Here is a 14,850-nt window from a genome sequence, read left to right as displayed (position 1 = left end):
ATTATATTGTGTCACGCATCCAGAATGCTGATCATTCCAGTAAAGAGATTTTTAAAGTGGTTCAATCGTTTTTTAAACCTAAGGCGAAAGAAACCGAAGTGATACCATCCCTAGCTACGTGTGATAAAATGGCCAGCTACTTTGATAATAAAATCTTAAAGGTCTATGACTCCTTATCGGCGCCTGTGGCGACAAAGAAGGAGGATAAGTCCTTGATTGTGAGTGAGGCTCCTCGACTGATGAACTTTGCACCAATCTCATCCAAGGATGCTTTAGGCGTAATTCAAAAATGCCGTTCAGGTGTCCCTGTTGATCCTTGCTTCCCTAAACTTTGGACAATCCTATCTGATTCCCTGTTAGATGGGCTATTACATTTATGGAGCACCTCTCTAGATACAGGGATTTTCCCTGATAAATGGAAACATGCAACTCTTCTCCCTCTGAGAAAGAAACCAAATGGTGATCCAGCAGACCTTAATAATCTTAGGCCCATCTCCTTGCTTCCCGCCCCGGGTAAAATGCTGGAGAAGCTGGTCCAGCGCCAACTGATGACCTTTATTGAGCAAAGAGGTGCTTTGCACGATACACAGTCTGGTTTCCAGGCGGGATTCAGTATGGAGACGGATCTCCTTGAAGTAGCTGAATCAGTTAGATGGTCACTGGATTCAGGAGCATCAGCACTAGTGGTGCTCCTGGATCTGTCTGCGGCATTCAACACTGTCAACCACTCCATTCTAGGACTAAGATTCCAAGAGGCGGGCTGCCGAGGGAAAGTGCTGTCCTGGCTGACATCGTACCTAAGTGGCCGCACACAGAGAGTTGCTCTCCAACCGTATGTTACTAAGTCTAAACAGCTATGGTGTGGGGTCCCCCAGGGTTCAGCATTGAGTCCATTACTTTTTAATCTTTACTTTGCTCCACTGTTTACCTTGATAGCCAACTGGGGTGTGAAAGCAATTTCCTACGCTGATGACACCCAGTTGGTCTTTCCTTACAAGGAGCAGACGGTGGATGCTTTAAAAAATGCCAAAGGCTGTATGGGCGACATAGCACAATGGATGAACTCGAATAAGTTAAAACTCAATGCTGGGAAGACAGAGGTTCTGTTCTTCGGCAAATGCCCAGTGCCAGACTTAGATTTATGGTGGCCTCCAGAATTGGGGCAACAATTGTATCTGAAATTTAGGGGTTAGATGGGAGGCTGATCTTTCTCTTAGCGCAAATACAGCAGGTTTCGGCAGTGTGTTTCAGTAAATTGAAAAACCTCAGGAAATCTTTACACTTCCTGCCACAAGATTGCCGAAAATTAGTTGTACATGCCACAGTTACTTCCAGGCTAGATTATGCAAATGGCCTCTACTTGGGTCTTCCCAAATATGCTATCTATCGCCTTCAGCTGATTCAAAATGCGGCTGCGAGACTGGTTTGCCGTATTCCTTTCCGATACCATGTCTCTCCGCATTTGCAAAAGCTCCACTGGCTCCCGGTGGAGAAAATAATCAAATTTAAGGCCTTGATTCTGGCATACCAGGCCCTTAACGGAAAATGTCCCAGCTATCTGAAGGATAGACTATGCCCTTGCAAGCAAAATCGTGTGCTGCGATCTAACTCCTACAATCTGATATGCAACCCCCGCTACACGAAAGCCCGTCTAGGAGGGAGATCGTTCACAGTTAGAACAGCCTCACTGTGGAATGCTCTACCAGGATCTTTGAGACAAGCTAGTTCAGAAACCGCTTTTAGGAAGGCCCTAAAGACTTGGCTCTTTTGGGGTGAATAACTGGGCTGTTACACTGTTATTTCTATTCTTGGGCGCCGCTCTCTATTTCTTTTCCACCTGTTGCCTTAGCGCCAGGACACCCCGGTTGGGGGTAGCTGTCGCGCTTTGTAAGCTGCTGTATTATTATTATTATTATAATTATTATTATTAGGCGAGTAGCACGCTAATTCGGAACCCATAAAGGATTAGTGGTGAATTAGTATAGTGAAAATATGAAAGTAATTTGAATGGTGGATATGTTAGTCAGTTATTTGGATTGAGTAGGATAGTGAAGGAGTAGAAGAGGTAAAAAGGCTTGCAATTGTATAGCGCTTGCTATCACTGATGAGGTTTTGAAATGCTTTTTTGGCAAGTAGCATGCTACTCCGGAATCCATAAAGGATTAGTGGTGAATTAGTACACAGAGAAGGAAAATAGGAGTTGAAAAAGAGTGGGGAAAGCAAAAGGACTGTAAGAAAGAGAACAGAGCGGTAACACGCGTTTTTTGAGCAAGCACCTGTGCTCTCTCAGTACCGACCTCTCCTCTTTATGGGACACTTCCCGAAACCAGCGTGAGGTTCCTGAACGTGGGCCTTATGGTGCTAGGGTGCCTTAATTGGAGCTAGGCAGCTACATTTAGCGCCAGCACTAGGGGAAATGCAGGGGTGTGCCAATTCTTGTGCATACGGTGCATTCCTGCGTTTTCAGACTGGAGAACCGTGGCCTTAGTATTGTTTGCTTAACACCACTCTTCTCCATTCTGTTATAAATATGACCCATAGTCTCATAGGTTTGTTTAACGCCACATTCTTTTTGGCTTTTCCTTTGCATTTCCTGAAGATAAATGTTTCCATCACAATGCCTTTTGAGGTTACCCCATTCAGACTTCTTTTTTTTATATTCTTGGTAGACTTCCAGTTTGTTGCATACCTGACGCAAAGTTAAATCCCTCAATGTCCCATAGCTCTTCTACTAGCCAATCTGTTCCAATTGTTGCGTACAAATACGATTTATGAATTAGAGCTTGTAAGTGATGAAATTAAACTATTAATTTCTGCAAAGGGTAATGAAATTCGTTATTGTATGTTATCTGGATTATAAACAATATTCTTTGAGTGAGCTGCATATCGATGGATATGTTGTAGTTTCGAGAGGTTTAGATGGTGCAGGACGAAAAAGTAATTATATTTATCTTTTTATATTGAAACCTGAATTGGACTTCGGCACAGTTTGCATGTCCAAATACAAACGAGCCATCATGCAAGTGAATATCTAGTTCTCTGTATCCATGGCCCTCGGTATGAGTCATCTAGAATTGTTTCCCAGCTTAAAACTCTCTGGGTTACTCTGTTTGAGCTGGTGTTTCTGGACTTGAAATTATGGGGTATGCAAAAATGCTGGGCCAGGATGCCTGCATCCAGAAACAGTTCCTTGTTTCACCGGGCACAGTAGAGCTGCTGCTATGTGTATGCAGCATCATTGGGGTGCCGTCGGCGTCACCATGCGCTCTACAAATCTCCCTATTATTAAAACTCTCCCCCAGAAACGTCCCTACCCACCATCGGAGAAAGAGCCAGTTGTTTGGTGCCACAATTTTACATTTCATATGAGAAAGTACCTGGTGTTCCTGTGTCTAAATTATTTCTCATAGCGGGTGGAAATGGATTAACTTGGAATAAATGGAATTTGATGTTGGATTCCATGTCAAACCCCGTTATCACTGCCCCAAATACCAGGAAGTTGCATTGAGGCCAAATGTGTCTTTTCAACAGTGTTTCACATCAAAGCAGATAAACTTCATTTGGAGGTTGGCAGAAGGTTCGAATATATGGTTTTTGGACCTCTGCTGGATTTTGATTGAACAGCCCTTGCAAGATTATGTAGTGTTGCGCTCTAGTCATTACGCACTCGCGATTTTGGAGGGGCATAGAGCGCCGTACTCGGAGTGCAACTGACACTTTCCCAGCGCTCTGCTGCTCATGAGAAATAAAGTACACGATTTCCACAAAAGAGTATAGAGCTTCTTTATTAGGACAAATAGCGACATTACAGTGGCGACGAGGCTGGGACCTGAAGAAAAAGTGCAACACGAGGACCCACCGAAGATCATTGCAAAGGAGGCCACGAGGAACGCTGGCCTGGTACAGACTATACAGCAGGAGAGCATGGCAGTGGATAGCATCACAACAGGCAAGCACCCACAGAGAACAGTAGTCGAAACCAGGGGGGCATATACGCCTAGAATAAAGGCGGAAGAGGGGCACACAAACCCCACGACGAGGGCAGAGTCAGAGCTTCATGAGTGGGGGCCAAACTGGCACACCCAAGAGCTATAGAAGCACGCCAAAAGGGGAAGCTACCCACAGAGAGGATCTACCCACAAGGTGGGGGGAAGAAGAGAAGCAGAGGGAAAGAACGTCCCACTAGGTGCAATGTTACCCAGCTAGAAGCACCCAACTGGTTGATCCAGGGCCCTGGCGGAACAAACACTGCACGGCGAAGGGGGCACCTCGGAGCCCCAACAAGACCAAACACACCACAGAAGCGCAAGTGCACCAGGCAGTCCAAGAGGGGAAGAAGCAATACCAGAAAGGCGTGCCGAAATGTGCGCGCAGGCGTCTTCACTTACAACGCCAATCCCATTCTTAATCAAACCAGGTGATCCCTTGATGAAGTGGGAATTGGAAAGAATATTTCATGAACTACCTAGAAGCCCTAGAAGACGAAAGTGGGGAAGCATTCCCCAGCAAGAGGAGAAAGAGAATATTACTCCACAACTTAGGTCCGGAAAGAATCAGGGTCTTCCAGAACCTGGTCCTCACACAACGACAGGCCGCAGATGATGTGTTCCGACACGCAATAGAGGACCTAAACAACTATTATAGAGTGGCAGTGTGCACGTCCATAGACAGATACAACTTCCAACAGAGGAAACAAGAAGTGGGTGAGTCCATATATGACTACGTAGCGGCGTTAAAGAAATTAGTGATCACATGTAATTTTGGTGCCCTGCATGTCGAATTTATCAAAGACCAAATAGTCATGCACACTACAAATACAGCGATCCAAGACAAACTATGGGTAAACGGGGATTCTACCCTGAAGGAAGTCATAGCCATGGTAAAAAAGGCTGAACTATCCAAAAGATGCGCAGATGCAGCGAAGAGAAAGACTACCGCGAGGCCCATGGTCAACAGAGTCACCGAAGCGAAACCGCCAGAGAGGGGTAAAACGGCGACGGAAGGGAAGGTGCAAACCAAATGGACTCCACGACCAACACAGGCAAAGAAATTGAATAAGGAGGGCACGAACATGTGCTACAGGTGCGGCAGCCCATCCCATGCGGCATACGACAAACGTTGCCCAGCCTTCAGGGCCAAATGTATGTACTGTGGAATCGTAGGGCACTTTGATAAGGTGTGTCGCCGCAAGCTGAAATGGTCAAGTATGTAGCACAGGAGATTGGAGCTGAGGAGGAAGAAAGAGAAGATGAGGAAGACAATGTACTGTGCATCGAAGAACAGGTACTGGACATTGACTGCAAACGATTCAGGAAATCGCAATGCGACATGATTGTGGAAGGAGTACTGATCAAGATGGTGGCAGACTCAGGATCTCCGTGTACCATTATACAACGAACAGTGTAGAACGAAAACTTCAAACCCAGCCTAGGATCACACCTCAAACCTCCAGACAAACGTCCGGTCACATTCACGGGAGACCCCATCCCCATGGTCGGATATTGAGTCCTGAAGTTCGAATTTAAGGATTGCAGTGCAGAATGCAAACTACATGTGGCAGAGAAGGATCCCTCTGTATTAGGATGGATGGACCAAGGCGACTTGGCATACAACTGAACCCAGGAGGGGACACGCAGGTCCTGTTGACCAGCATAGAACATCAGCCAGACTTCACTAGAATGAAAGATGAATTCCCCACAGTGTTTGGAAAAAGAGTGGGAAAATTAAAGAAATTCACACACAGAATCGACCTCAAGGAGAACGCCAAACCAGTGTCCCACAAGGTGAGAAACGTACCACTAGCAATCTGAGACGCAGTACAACAAGAGCTGGAGATTGGAAGACAATGGGATCATCGAACCGATAAATAGTTCAGAATGGCTGGCCCCGTTGGTGGTGGCGATGAAATCCAATGGCAAGGTTAGTTTGTGCGTGGACCTGTGGGAACTGAACAAGTACATAATAGTGGAGAAATTCCCATTACCAAGGATAGATGAAATGCTAGCAAAACCGAAGGGGATAAAATGGTTTACCACCATCGATCTCGCCTCGGCCTATCATCAGATAGCCCTGCATCACACGAGCCGCAAACTGACATCTTTCATACCGCCCTTTGGATGCTACCAGTTCCGCCGGATGGCATTCGGACTAGCGTCAGGAGCAACAGTATTCCAAAAACTGATGCACAAACTGTTCAAAGACATAGAGGGAGTACAATACTTCCAGGACAACATCTTGGTGTTTGGCAAGGATCAAGCCGATCATGTGCGCAGGCCCAATTTGTGTTCTATTGGTACAGACCGTATGCGTTTACTCCTCATGTCACGGTGGAGGAAGGAGATACTGCCCCGGTTCCACTACACAGTGTGATCACTCATCGGGCGCGTGGCACTCCGAGAACGTAAATAAACTCAGTTGATACCACTATCACCGCCTGGCAGAAGATATGACATCTGGCACGGAAATTGCCGTTGTACGCACCATATATGTATTTGGAGCATCATGCTGCCATGTCTGCAACACACGAAGCACCGTCGATGCGTTTGCTGCGCGAGGTTGGTCTCCGGCGCATGCTTGATGTTTATATGGATGGCTCGTTCATTACACAGACTGACCTGCAGTATGTCAGTGGTCAATCATTACTATTCAGGTTTGCGATTCATCGTCTGTGGCAGGCGGCTAGGATACACTACACCACTTATCCACAAGAACCTCCCATATTGCTGTCTTTGCAGTTTGCACTCACTACCCCTACTAATAAGAGACTGATATCCAAACTTTATAAGATGATTAAAGATGAAAGTGTAGGCGTTATGGATGGGAGCTGGGAAAGATGGAATGGATGTTTGGCTGGTCCGATTTTGGAGGTGGACTGGAAATATGTCTGTGGATTGACAGGGACTCTCAGCATGAATAGCAATTTGCAAATTATACATTTTAAATACATACACCAAGTGTATTATACTCCTGTACGATTGCACAGGTATGTATTGCGTATATCTGATAGATGTGTGCATTGCGGACAAGAAAATGCGGATTTTCTGCATTTAGCTTGGAGTTGTCAGAAGGTGTTTGAGTTCTGGGAAGCGGTAGTGGGACATTTGAAAGATATGGCAGCTGTGGAACTTCAGTGTACTCCACTTATATGTTTGCTATGCTGTGTACCGTACATCAAGAGAGTGAGTGGTAAATGTGTGCATCTGGCTTTGTTACTAGAGGCATGGAGAGTGGCGATTGTGTGGGGGGGCAGACGCCGGCCGAAAATCGACATGTGGATAAAAGATTTGGTATACTGTAGAGACAATCTGGAAACATATGCGGAAGAGCTACCAACCATTTTGAGACCAAGAGACATTTGGGAGCTGCTGCGACTCTATTTGCTCAGTAAAAGTGATTGATGTTATGTCTAGAAGGGAGATCAGGGGGACGGGCTGTATGGAGAGCAATGATTGATGTAGAGCCCAGTCACGACTATACACCCCAGGATTGTATCATGTCAAAGATGTGATTCTTTTGGTTTTATTTTAATTTCCTTTCTCGTTTCATTTGTTGTCTTGAGTTGATGGGGATTATTATATTCCGGATATATGGAGAACTGTACTTTGGGTTCTAGTGGAATATGGTTAATATTTTGTCATATGTGCCATGCAGATTCACTGGGGAAACTATTATGTACATCTTTTTGTTTGCCTTTTTTTTTGCAATAAAAGTTTCATTAAAAAAAAAAAGCATCAAGCCGATCATGACAAAAAGCTGGCAATAGTGTTACAAATCTTGGAAAGAAGCGGCCTGACAGCGGACTGGGAAAAGTGCTGGTTCGGAATGGTGTTAGTTACCTATTTGAGTCATCAGATCAGTGATCAAGGCATCACGCCCAAACAAGCTAATGTCAAAGCGATATGCGAGGCACCCGCACCGAAGAGCAAGGAAGAAGTAAGATCATTCCTAGGGATAGCTGAATATCATAGTAAGTTCGTGCAGCATTTCGCCACCAGGACACATCATTTGCTACAACTCATACGAGACAAAACAGCCTTTGGGTGGACAGAAGAGGCACAAGGAGAGTGTCAGAGGATCAAGGAGGACATAAGCAAAGCAGTTCCTCTACAGGGATATGATCCGCAAGGAAAATCCATATTGACCACCGATACGAGCAAAAAAGGACTGGGAGCAGTCCTTATGCAGGAGAGGAAGAATGGAGAGATGGCGACTATCAGCTTTGCGTCCAGGTCACTATCACCAACAGAACAGAAATTCAGTGTGATAGAAATAGAGATGCTGGCTGTTGCGTGGACCATGGGGAAATTCCGCCAATTCATATGGGGCACGAGATTCCAGCTTAAGACAGACCACAAACCACTGGTCAAAGTACTCACGTCCTGAGGTCATGCGAGCGCTACCCCACGCATTGCCAAAATGACTCTGAAATTACTAGACTACAGATATGATGTTGAGTACATCCCTGGAGCTAAGAATAAGGGTGCCGATTATCTCAGCCGAGCTTCAGCTATGGAGGAGGCCCTGACATATGCCAACAAGGACGAACTTCGGGTGGCATTTACGGAAGATCATGAGAAAGTAATAAGTGGACAAGAGTGGAAGCAAGCCTATGAGGATGACCCAGACATCAAAGAGGTCAAGAGCTTCATACTGCAAGGATGGCCAGAGAAAAGGCACCTGAAAGCGGAGATCATAAAATTCTTCAAAGTACGTGAGGGGTTATCCATAGGAGACCAGGGGACATTCCAATTTAGAGGGGATAAAGTAGTCCCTCCAGTGTCATTAATACCACACTTGCTTGCTGTGTTACATGAAGGGCACTTAGGCATTGTGAAAACAAAGATGAGAGCCAGGCAGATGTACTGGTGGCCGGCAATGGACAACCTGATCGAGAGACATCTGAGGGAATGTGACCAGTGCCAAAGGGCAGATATATCACAAACCTTACTACGCCCGTCATTGGGAAAGTTCGTCAACCCTGCCAACCCATGGGAAGAATTGTCAATAGACATTCTTGGTCCAGTGCTGGATGCACAGGGAACCCTGAAATATGTAGTTGTTCTCATAGATCGCTATTCAAAGTGGGCAGAAATAGACATAAAGGAGGAGATGGACACAAAGACAGTTCTCAAATTCCTTACAGCCACATTCCTCAGAGAAGGCATCCCCCTCTCCATCCTGAGTGACAATGGACCACAATTCACATCAGACAAATGGAACAACTACATGGAGCGAAATGGCATCAAACTCAAACACACATCGGTCTACCACCCGGCAGACAATGGTCAAGCCGAATGGTTTAACGGAGTTATAATGGGTTCCATACAATCAGCTATTGGAGTGGGGAAATCTGGGAAAAGGAAGTGAGGAGTACGCTGTGGGCCGACCGAATGACACCTACTGGCATTGGGTACAGCCCGTTCCAAATCCTAAGAGGACGTGATTCTTTCACCAAGGACAATCTGGCGTGGAAGGAAAGGACGGTCACGAGTAAATGGTCACCGGCAGTAGTTCACCACAAGTTAGAGAGAGCACAGAGAATATACACTGAGCACTGCAACAAGAGACACAATGTAAAAGAGTCAATATTGGAAAGAGGAGAGTGGATCAGAGTCAAACTTGCCCAGTTAAGAAGGAAAGGAGACAGCAAATACAGCGTGCCCATGCAAGTGAAAGAGGTGTATGGCACAGCGGCATTGCTTAGCAATGGAAACGTCTGGTCGCAGGATTGCATGTCCAAGTGCAATAAGATACTGCAGTGGGCCAGAGAGGAAGGATCAAGGACACAAGAGAACCAGGGTTCACCTACGGACTGCGTCTTATAACGTGAAAGAGAGATGGACTTAGGAGCAGAAGGAAGAGGAGTTGAGCAGGAAGTGGAAGACAACCCTATCGCAGAAGAACATCAGGAGAATAATGGCAGGACTCCAGAGAGAGAGAGTCCTAGGGGAACTGGAAGGAGACGAGCAAGCATGGCTGAGGCCAGCGTGGAGAGTCCCACCTTTACTCCGGTAAGACGTACACGAGCAGGAAGAACAGTGGTAAGGCCAGCCATATACAGAGACTATGAACTGGAATATGTGAAGTAACTTGCTGCCTTATAGACTATGAGACTTTTCTATATATTGTTGTTTAATATAAAGAAGGGAGATATGTAGTGTCGTGCTCTAGTCATTACGCACTTGCGTGATGACATAGAGCGTGGCTGCCATTTTGGAGGGGCATTGAGCGCCGTACTCCGAGTGCAACGGACGCTTTCCCGGCGCTCTCCTGCTCATGAGAAATAAAGTACACGATTTCCACAAAAGAGTATAGAGCTTCTTTATTAGGAGAAATAGCGACATTACAGATTACGCTTGCTGTTGCAGTGACAGCCAGTTATTAGTTTTTCCTGCGGCCATGTTTTTTTCGGGCTGGATGTCTTGACACTTCTTTATATAATCAGCAAGGTTTCTCTGATAAGTCAGCAGTTTGGCCTCGCCCGTATCAGTGGACGTTTTCCTACTCAGTGCATGAAATCAGTGGAGGCTGGTAACATTTGCGGCTCCTCCGCTATGGCGGAGGAGCTTCGGCCAACCACTTTTAAGCAGTGCAAATAGCAAGACATAAAATGATAATAACTCAAAGTTATTATCGTTTTATGTTTCTTGCTGCCACTTTTAAGCAGTGCAAATAACAAAACATAAAATGATAATAACTTTGAGTTATTATCATTTTATGTTTCTTGCTGCTTTACGGGCCGGTGAGTGGGCGGGGCTGCTCTGCTCTCGGAGCAGGGCAGGAGTGGTTTGCTCACTGCTAAGTGCGCAATGATTGTTTGGTCGGCCCTCTCGGGCCGCCCAAACCAGTCATGTGCAATTTTCCCTGTTCTCCATGCAGGCTCTATTGCAGCCTGCATGGACACCATGCTCACCACTCCAACCCCTGGCTGAGCGCTGTGTCATGGAGCTCAGACCAAACACAACACTGCATTGCAGCATTGCGATTGTCGGTGGGGTCTGGCTGTGCTTCCTGTTCCAAGATGAGGTGAGCAGGAGCAGAAACATGCGACCCGGCGGCAAGGTAAGTTTATATATTTTGATATTGTGCCCCCCTGCAACCTCTCCAGCACCCCTCTGTCACCTCGCGATCCATGAGCCATGCCGGCCGCCACTGGGTGGGACCTAAACGTGATGGATGAGTGTCTTGTGGCAAGTGAGCCAGCCTGACCGGTCTGAAGGGCTTTAGTGGGGGCTCTTCCCCATGGGAACATTTTGAAAAAAAATGGGCAAATGGTGCATATTCAAGAAAATTTGAGAAAGCAGGAAGGTTAATAAAACAATTGTAAAAGTATAGTGACAACATAAATAATGAGATTTTGTATGATAAAGACGTAGGTAGCAGCTTATTTAGTATAACCACAGAAATTCATAATAGACTTTGAAAAAACAATGCTGGATACCTCACAGATGTCTTCATTTATTGAAATACCTTTACAAATTAAGGGCCTTATTTATGAGGTTTGCAGTAGGGCAGCACCGCAGGCCTTCCTGATGCGCTGCCCTATGGCAAAAGTAAACAGCAGGGAATGCATTGTATCTATCAGATACGGTGCATTCAGTCTTTTCCCCATGCGCCGGTGCACAATGGGCTGCTGTGCACCAACGCAAGCCCCTTTGCACCATGGGCTGCAGGGATGATTATTCTTGTGCAGGTAAGGAAACCTTCCTGCACAAAAAAGAAAAAACAAGGAGAAATAATTATATTTCTCCTCATATAGCTGGGTCTGAACTGGGGTAGGGAGGTCCGCTAAAGAATGATGTATTCAACTCAGATCTGTGAATGGGGGGGGGGGGTCTACAAAGTTTCAGTGGATTGCGTTGCTGGCTGGATTGTTTTTGTGCAAGGAGGGGCACCTTCCTGCACAAAAACAATCCATGGAGCCGTTGTCCTTGTTCTATTTGTGCTGCAGAATGCACACATGGAATGAGGAAAAAATAAGGAGCAATAAAAACACTTCTCCTCGTTACGCCTGCTCTGGGAAGGTGTAAGGTTTTGGCTCTGCCCAGGTTTGCATGATTTTGTAAATCTGGGGCAGCATCAAAATTCATGGGTGTTGCATGGGAACCCCCACTGCAAAGCCCATGGAACTCCTCCTGGACACAGAGTAAGGAAACATAGCGCTTTGGGCTGCCTTGCCGAACTCCAGTATCTATGAGGCATTTCAAAGCCACGCGGGTTGGCTTTGCATTGCCTCATGGATATGATTGAGAGGCCTGCGCTAACGTGGCGTAAAAAAAAGTGATGCTAAGGCAGCGCAGGCCACTTGTAAATAAGTCCCAAAGAACATACATGTTTCTGAACTATAGAACTAGTTGGAATAGAGGTTTTTCAGTTATATTGCTTTCTGTCCTCCCCCTGTTCTACAAACCTTCTTTGCTTCCAGCTTTATCATTTTGTCCATATACCCTTGTTTTTATGGATCTGCTAATTCTAGGCATACATGGCGTGTCTCTACTCTGTTGGTGGGAGACAGCCTTGATTTGTACGTATAGAAAATTGAAAGCTTGTATACAAAATGTGTGTATTTTTGTTTCAAAATTCAATTTGATGTGTGAAGAAAAATAAAGATTTGTAAAAAAAAAAAGAAAAACATATTGGGGCTAGATTAGTGTATTAAAAAATAATTGGGTGGTACTGTTTCAGGCAATAAGAATGCAACGCTGATGTGTGAGGTAAAAGTGTGGTATCGTAATATCACACTGACGGTGACATGCATCAACAAAAAGTTTTGCGATTCCTTATTAGCGATTTTTAAGGAATCGCAAATAAGGAATCGCAAAACGGGATGCATCAATTTATTCACATAATTTTTGCGATTCGGTAAAAATCGCAATTTTTACCGAATCGCAAATATTATGCGAATTCTAATTTGCGATTTCGCAATTCCCATTGATTCCTATGGGCCAAAAGGCCCATAGGAATCAATGGGAGGCATTGACATTTTGCGAACTGCAATTAGCGATTCGCAAAATGTTAATGCATTCCATGGGTGCAGGGGGGGTCCAAAGGACCCCCTCCTGCACCCCTGAAATGTATTTTAAAATGCATGTTTCACACACACATGTCCTAAGGACATGTGTGTCTGTAACATGACAGTGTTTAAAATGCTAATTGGAGCATTTTAATAATTTTTCGCAAATTACCACGAGGTTCACCCTCGTGGTAATTTGCAACCCCTAATTGCGAATTCGCAATTTTAAAAGGTTTCTTGCATTGCATTTAAGGAATCGCAAAATGCGATTCCTTAAATGCAATCGCAATTTGAGAATTCACAAATATTTGCGAATTCTTAAATTGCGAGGGCCTTGAACCTTCATGCATTCCAAAAGAGGATTTTGCGATCGCAAACGGCCGTTTTTTGCGATTCGCACCGTTTGCGATCGCAAAATCCTTTGATGCATGTACCTGTGAGAGTATTGTTTAACATAAATATTAAGTCATAAATATCGTTAAAAAAATGTCACCCTATTGAAGAAATAGAAAGTCTGCACCCAATGGGATTTAATATTTTGTAAACGACATTTGGATATAATATTGAACACGTTTTACTTGATTCTCCTGCTATGTTGTGGAGATTATTTAACATTTTGCCAAAGGACTAGTTATAATACTACAGAGAATTGTAAGTAAGAGCGTGGAAATGCAGTTTCATGTCAAATTCTGCCATCTTGTGGTAATCTTTTGCAAATTGCTTTTCAAAATTAAATTTCGTAGTAAATGTTCAAAAACATGCTGACATTTTGGCCCAGATTCACAAAGGTTTAGCGTTGTGTTAGCATTGCTTTTGTAACGGTAACTAGACGCTAAACCTATTTGCGAGATTAACAAACCAACAGTAACTGGTATGAGCGTTGGTTTGTATAGAAAAGTAACGCAAAAATGCATGAAACGCTGCTTTGCGTTACTGTGCGTGAAGGGGGTGTTACAAGGGTGGTACATGGGCACTCCCATGCGACCACCCATGCTTTTTGCTGCTAACCCCTATCTACTAACCTTACTAGACAGGGTTTAGAGCCAAAAAGCAAAGCTGCTGTAAAGCAGGCATTGAAAGGAGAAATAGTTTAATTTCTCCTTTTCTTTCCGACTTTGCATGTGTGCGGCATCGTACAGCACACTATAAAGTAGAAAAAGCTTTGAAGTGTGTCTAGACATAGGGGCAGATGTACGACCGTTTTTTGCGGTCGCAAACGGGAATACGGCCCATTTGCGACCGCAAAAAAGGTCAGCCCCATGTACAAACCATATTTTGTGAGTCGCTAACCTATTAGCGACTTGCAACATATGGTTTGCCACTCGCTATCAGGAAGGGGCGTGCCAAGGGCGTCCCTTCCTAATACGAGTGCAAATGGCATGAGCCATTGTTTTACAACCGCATTTGCGGTCGCAAAACACTCGCAGTTTGACACCCTTTTCAAAAGGGTGGTAAACCTTTCGTAAACGGGAAAGGGTCCCCAGCGGACCCTTTCCCCTTTGTGAATGGGTGCGTAAATATTTTTTAGGTGCAGGCAGTGGTCCCCGGGACCACAGACTGCCCTTAAAAAATGAAACTGAAAAGTTTCATTTTTCTTTTTTAAATGCGTCTAGTTTTTCTTTAAGGAAAACGGGATGCATTTAAAAAAAAACAGCTGCATTTAAAAAGCAGTCCCACACATGGTGGTCAGCTGACCCCAGCAGGCCAACATCCCTGGGAGTGCTAGCCATTCTCAATGGGGTCGCAAATTGCACTTACCTCATGAACATTAAGGAGGCAAGCAATTTGTGACCCCTAATAGTGTCTGAGACACTGTTGTACATTCAGTTTTGAGAGTC

This window comes from Lissotriton vulgaris, chromosome 9 (assembly GCF_964263255.1).
Source record: "Lissotriton vulgaris chromosome 9, aLisVul1.2, whole genome shotgun sequence".
NCBI classification, from domain to species: domain Eukaryota; kingdom Metazoa; phylum Chordata; class Amphibia; order Caudata; family Salamandridae; genus Lissotriton; species Lissotriton vulgaris.
This window is presented reverse-complemented; position numbering follows the sequence as displayed.